The sequence below is a fragment of the Tamandua tetradactyla genome, chromosome 5 (genome assembly GCF_023851605.1).
Source record: "Tamandua tetradactyla isolate mTamTet1 chromosome 5, mTamTet1.pri, whole genome shotgun sequence".
Classification (NCBI taxonomy): domain Eukaryota; kingdom Metazoa; phylum Chordata; class Mammalia; order Pilosa; family Myrmecophagidae; genus Tamandua; species Tamandua tetradactyla.
In genome coordinates, this window is record NC_135331.1 from 134,193,090 (window position 1) to 134,200,051 (window position 6,962).

The following is a 6,962-nucleotide window of genomic DNA, read 5'->3' on the forward strand; positions in this document are numbered from 1 at the left end:
ACAATTCAGATTGGTAAATCTTACTGCTGTGAGCAAGTTACAGATCTAAGGCTGTGAAAACGTCCAAATTAAGGCACCAACAAGAGGATATCTTTACTCAAGAAAGGCCAGTTGAGTCCAGGGTTTGTCTGTCACATGGGAAGGCATATGGCGAAGACCACTGGCCCTTCTCTCTGGGCGTTTGGTTTCAAACAGCTCTCTCAGCATCTCCAAGCATCTGTGTCTGAGCCTTCTCCAAAATATTCTCCTTTTAAAAGACTCCAGTGAGCTAATTAAGACCCACCTCGAATGGGTAAGGCCACATCGCCATCACATCTCCATGGAAACAACCTAATCAAAAGGTCCCACCCCAATTGTGTGGGTCATATCTCCATGGAAACAACCTAATCAAAAGGTCCCACCCACGCTAGATCTGTACCTGCGAGACTAGATTAGAAGAACATGGCTTTTCTGGGTACATAATGGTTTCAAGCCAGTACAATGGGTAAGTGCTGAAAGGCAGGGTGGGGCTCTGCTCTTGGCCAGTGATCAACATTTTTGTGACCCTGTGCTAAAGTTCTAGGATATTAGAGCAGGAGGTACCTTAGGTAGCATCTAGTACATGTCTGTTATTGTTAGATAGGATCTCTTGGCCAGGGCTAATGAGAGATTTGTGTGATGTGACATAGCTCATTTCTGTCAGAGCTTGGAGTAAAATATGTATCTTCCTATAGACTACTCAAGTTCATATTGCTTTCAGCACCTTACTCTCTGTTCTTGGCTCCCTTCTTTTTGACCCTATTTCCCAGGTCCTCTCTCACCGCACACTGGCTGCTCTCCGTACAGGGCCTCAATAGACTGCCCTTCTTTCCAAATTGAGTGTCACATTTCTAATATAAATGCCTTCCAGATGGTGGTCCTACTTCTTTAACTTTTAATAAAATGATCCCTATAAAATCAGTAATGTGCTACTCCTGCTGGGGATTTTGTCTTTTAATTGAATAATAGCATAATAACCCAAAGAAACTATATTATCATGGGGGAATTTGTTTCATAAATGCATAATACAAAAGCCTAGGAAAAGATCTATAGGTTGGAAGCCTCCCTTAAGCTCCCCAAATCACACTAGGTGGGTAACCCTTTACACTCAAAATGACACATATCAGGTGAATGATATTAACCCAAGCTATTTTTTGAAAATTTTTATATGTGTTATACATTTATTTAAAAAATTAGAAAATACAGACAAGTAGTTTAAATTTTTTAAAATAAAAACCATGCGTAATCTCATTTCCCAAAATCCTTCCAATTTTGAAATGAATGTATATATTTTTACATTTTTTTTCTAAAATGGGATAATGAAATAGCCTTAAAGCATGCTCTTTTGTAAATATTTTTCATGCTACCAAATATATTCACAACATACATTAATATTTGCATAAAATTCCTTTATATAGATATATCATAATATACTCAGCCAATTACCTAATATTAGACAATAGTCTGTCACTTATATTTCACTATTACATATAACCTAGCTGCAGAGCAAGTTTCTTATGCATTTTTGTGCACATCTATAATAATTTCCTTAGAATATTTTCAAATACTTCCACAAAAATATAAAAGAAAAAACAATACAGATTTAGTATGTGTATGAAGATTTACTAGAAAGACAAGTAGAGGGTATGGACCTCTGCATCCATCTTTGGATGTTGCCTGCCTCCTCCTGACTTCCCTGTTTTCACCTCACTTCCCATGTGCCCGCTATGCTTGGGCTCCCTTGTACCCTAGGGCAGAGCTCAGAGGATATGTGCCATTTGATATGCCCTGTGTGGGGGGTGAGGACTTCTGGGAATAATGTTCAAGAAGAATTGCTATCTCCTCCCTTACTCCACTGACTTCATCCTCAGTAGCAGAGAAAGGAATGTGTCCAGGCACCTTTATGGAGCACAGTTCACAGAAACTCCCAAATCAGCTATGTCAGGAGTCAGGTGGAGGGAGAAAACAGGTACTGTTCTTCATACTACAGTACAGGATGTATACGAAATGAAAACTTGTATTTTTATGCTTTGACCAATATTATGAAAAAGCTGAACTATGCACACACGTTAAAAAGCAGAAAAGTATCATGACAATATAACTTTGAAATCCATTTCTCTTTATCTGTCTTTTCATGTACATTATTTATTTGAGTGCTTATTTCTTTAAATAGCAAATAAATATTTAACATGCCTCGAGTTGAATAGCATTTTCATATTTAAATTTAAAAATAGAATACTAAAAAATACAACACTGGGCTCTAGTCACAGGGAAGATATTTGAGACTCAGTTTTGCAACAAAAATATAAAATATTTAGACATCTATATTTAAATACATAATAGATGGTAAAACTGTATCCTTGGAAGTTCAGATAAAAATGATCTTGAATGCTTTAAAACATCATACATTTTTCAGTCTGGCTATAAAATAAATAGAATTGGCTTGAGTTGTAAAAAATATTTAATAATTGTAAATATGAGACAGAGGTTGGTAAGAGAAACTGTGACATACTGAACACACACACAAGAGGGAACCACAGCTGGGGTGCAGGGAGAAAAGTGGTCCTTCTCAGGCCTATTTATTCAAATGGAAAAATTGGGGAGTTATGGAAGCATTGGAAAACTGAGAGGTTTGTGTGGGAAACCCCATTTAATGGGTTTCCTGTCATTTATATCAGGGAAACTAGTCCTTGCCAGAATCAAGCAACCAAATGAGTGAAACCCAGAAAGTTGTGCTATATATAGAAATGTAACATTTCTAACTGTATCCAGAAGAATTGAGGCCTGAGGTGCCCCATCTGCTTCCTTTGATAAGTACTTCATCCTCATAATCATGGACACAGAAATCCCCTTCTAAGAGTGAACCTTACTCTGGATATAATCTTCACATTTCATGTAATGTAACACTTTTACATTAATGCTTTTGACCAGCTTCTGTTGTTCATTTTAATACTTAATCCTTTTTATTTGCTATTTTTTAGCATTTGGCTTCTGATCCAAAAACTTTTGGATCTAGCTTTGAAATGAATAACTAAAAAGTTGACCATCAGTTCTTCCCTCCACGAGGAAATATTCAACCCCCCCTGTTAAAAGCCTCACAAGGAAAGGCAGGTCAACTCAGCCTTCTCATTGATTCTTCTCAAAGAACTTCAATGGGAATTCTACAATTTGCAGGAATTAAATAATATTATTAGCTTTTTGCATATGATTTATAACCATCACAACCATGCTGGATAGAAGCCATTATCATCATTCCAAGATTACAGTCTCTATGCGGCCAAAAGTTTCAATTACTTTTCTTTATGCTTTTGTCACAAAGCTGAGTCTCAAATATTTTCCCTGTGACTACTTTTCTTTATGAATGTGATAGGATCTCGTACCTTCAACAATGATGCTCAACACTCCCCTTCCCAAAAAGTAAAATGCACCTTCAAGGTGCCAAATGATTATAAATATCACAACCCAGTCACTTTAGAGTTTATTGTATTTAATATGAGGTTTTGTTTTACTTCTGTTCACTGACATATGGGAAACAAGCCAGCTTGGCCTGAAGTTTCCATTCCCATTTCATCCTACCCTGAAACAAGAAGTCCTTCCCCTGCTGTTCACCACTGTTACCTGCTCTACACAGCTGTGAATGGACTTAATTTGTCCTCTAGCCTCAGCCTAAGGTTTGAGATGACTCTTTCCTTATGTTACCTGTCTTGGGAATGTTATTTTTCCTTTTGTGGATAACGCTAATAATTAGCATCTATGAAGTACTTATTATAGACTAGAGTTCTTCTAAGTACTCCAGATATATTAACACACTAAATCCTCACAATAATTCTAGGAGGAGCACAATATATAACCTCATTTACGTGATAAGAAAACTACAGGAGAGAAGTGTCATACATCTTGCCCAATGTCAAGTAGTTAGTGGAAGAGCCGGGATCCAAAGCCAAGCAGTTCAAATTCATAGTTGACATTCTCAACCTCAACTCTCTGCTGCACTTTCATATCTGCCTCCTTACTTTCTCCCTAGGACCTCCATATCCTTCCACCTCGAATCATTTCACATACTCTTCTTCTGAGAGAACTACATCTCATGGCCTTTCTGTTGAGGGCAGCTCGCAGCTTCAGTCACTGACATACTTGCAATCTTAAGCAAAAACAGTCACATGGTTGAGGATGAGAGATGAAAGGGTGATTGCAAGAACAGGGAGCTCTGTCCAGCATCTTTAATCTTGGCTTCATGGATGGGCAGGGATTTTATAGCAGTGTGGCGGTGTAACCCCATCTCCTGTTTCCAGATTTCATGATTTTTACACCATTTTAAAATTGGTAGACTGAGAAATACCTGCCCAAATGCCCCCTCAGCTCTTTATTCTTTTCAAATTTGTTCAGAGATATGTGTGATTAATTATTGGACAGCCCTGAAAAAGGCTGGAAAGGATGGAATCCTCAGCCCATTAATAAACTCACAATGGTACTTGTGCCATGTGCCAAGGGGTTTGACAAATTCAGCAGGTATATTAAGATAGGCTATTTTTCCAATTGCTGATTTTAACCACTCTCTATTGAATCCCCCATTCCTTAACAATATCTTGAACAGATTCAATATTTTCAGTCACCTTCAGTTATCAAAAGATATGCCTAATCTAGTCTAGATTAGAACTCCCATTTCATATCTGATTTAAATACCTTGCGCCTCTAGAGGCCTGGAGTGGGGAAAGGACATGATCAGTTCTTTTCTCACTTCTTACTCTCCACTGTATTGGAGTGGGCAGAGGGGAGTTGCATCTGGTTTCTGGGATCATTGCCTTTTCGAGGTCTCACTTCTCCTAGGTTGGGGCTAGGAGAAGGATAGGGAAGCAGAGAGCTTCTTCTGTAACTGGACACATGGTGGGGCTGGATGATCTTCCCTGATCACACCTGGCCTGGCATGGTTCTCCCTGCTGCTGCATAGATGATATGTATGGTTCAGCTTTATCCCACAACACCGTCTGTTAAGACCCCTTCATAGAGAGATAGTATGATATATTCCTTTAGCCTTACAAATAGAACAAGTTTCCAGCCTTCTATTTTCTGGAACTTCGCCTTTCTTGGCTTCTTTAAAAATTCTTATGAAAAGTCAAAAATATCTTCACTTATTTACTGTAAACGGGGGCGGGGGGTACTTGATATTGGTTTGCACAAAATAGAATACAACAGTACTTTATTTGAAACTGCATTATGTTTTGTTGCTCAATTCAATTTTATTAATTCTTAAAGCCATAAAGGCTGTCTGTATTCAGCAAATGTTAAACATAGCAGAAAATCTGTTACAATTCAGAAGAAAACACTGTTTCATTTAGGATTGCTATAAGTTTGTCCATTGTAGCATATTCAATGAAAAGTAGTCAGGAGTTTATGCTGCATTCATCTTCTATAAATAAAGTGGAAATCACATTACTCGCAGACCAACAATCAATTACCCTTTCATTTGTAGGGTGCAAAAAAAGAAGACAAAAGATGATCTACCTGCAATCAATCTAGTCTCTGCTCACTATTGCATATGGGTAAACATGCTTGAAAAAGTGTTTTAATGATCAGTAAAATGCTTTTATGTCAAGTGGAGGTTCTCAAGCCTGTCTTTTAAAGAAAATTTTGCTTTACTGAGCTCACTATGACACTCTGATTTGGTGATGTGCCCTGAGTTTCTCTTGGCCTCACCTTCTCTCTATACCACACTCTTCTGCAGGTTCATGCATATTGGTAATGCATTCCGCTATCTTGGAATGTAATTGATAACCTTCTCCTTTCCCTCCCTCTTTTTATTTCCTCCCACTTATTCTAGTTGTGAGGCTGTACCCTCTTGACGTCCTGTGTTCCTGGAAACAACTGAAACCCCCAATTCAAGGCCATTATGGATTTGCAAACTTTTACAACAGAACCCTCTTGTTCCTCTTGAAAATGGCCTAAAGTAAATAATGGACAAGATATACAATGGTATGTAAGGAAATAAAACAATTTCTAGATGAGATTAGAAACACATAGGGAAGATTCCAATCAAGAAGCCACTTATCTAAAGTAAAGATATTGAATTCATTGCTACATACTTCTTGTTCTGGGCAAAAATATGATGTGTTGTGATGGTTTCACATAAACAAACCTGAAAAGAAAAATTGTTTTTTGTTTTCTGCCCATATGATTTTACCAAAATTTCCAAAAACTAACATGACTGAAGCTAGAATTATCATGTCAGGGCTTAAAGTATGCTTGTCTATCATCTCATCCTTTTTCTTCTTTTTATGGAGTGGGGGTGGGGGGGGAAGGAGGGTGTGCAGTGGATGCAGTGTTGCTGAAGGTCATCCAGCCAATTTGTGTAAGAGAGCTCAGGGATACCTGTTACCCTTCCCTACATTTAATTTCACTTCTCTGACTGTGTGTTGTAACATATAAATACAGATGGGAAATGTTCATTTCTCCCAATTTTCCAGGCATTCTATTTTCTTTTTTTTTTTTTTTTTTACCATAAAGCACAGGTCCAAAGATGAAATTTCCAGGCATTTCTTATTCCCTTTCTTACTTTTGAAAAATAGCAGGAAGGGAGTCCATATGATCCATTATTTATTTATTTTTTTTTGGAGGGGGGGCCATGGTCTGGGAATAGAATCTGGGTCTCCCACATGAAAGGCGGGCATTCTAACCACAGAACCACCTGTGCACCCCATAATTCTTAGTATGTGTTTTTCCAAAAAGTGTGATGTTTACTGATGGCAGCTGGAAGCTTGCCAGTGGAGGAAGAAACACTGTATTATGTGTGCTTTCCAAATTCTGTGTGAAATTAGCAAACATTTAAAGCACATTTCCTTGAATATGCATTCCTTTTTATCATTTCCCAGCTCTTTTACTCCAAAGATGTTTAATGTCTACCTGAAAGAACACTATACTATTTATGACATTTTCATCTCACCTTCTGA

At 37.8% G+C, this 6,962-nt stretch overlaps 1 long non-coding RNA gene across 1 annotated transcript; it reads left to right on the plus strand.

The window, feature by feature from the left end:
* The first annotated feature begins 398 nt into the window (after positions 1-398).
* On the plus strand, positions 399-5,587 carry LOC143682756 (uncharacterized). Its single transcript, XR_013175266.1, has 3 exons — positions 399-484; positions 3,556-3,689; positions 5,489-5,587. It is a non-coding gene; the product is annotated as an uncharacterized LOC143682756 (long non-coding RNA).
* The last annotated feature ends 1,375 nt before the right edge of the window (positions 5,588-6,962 follow it).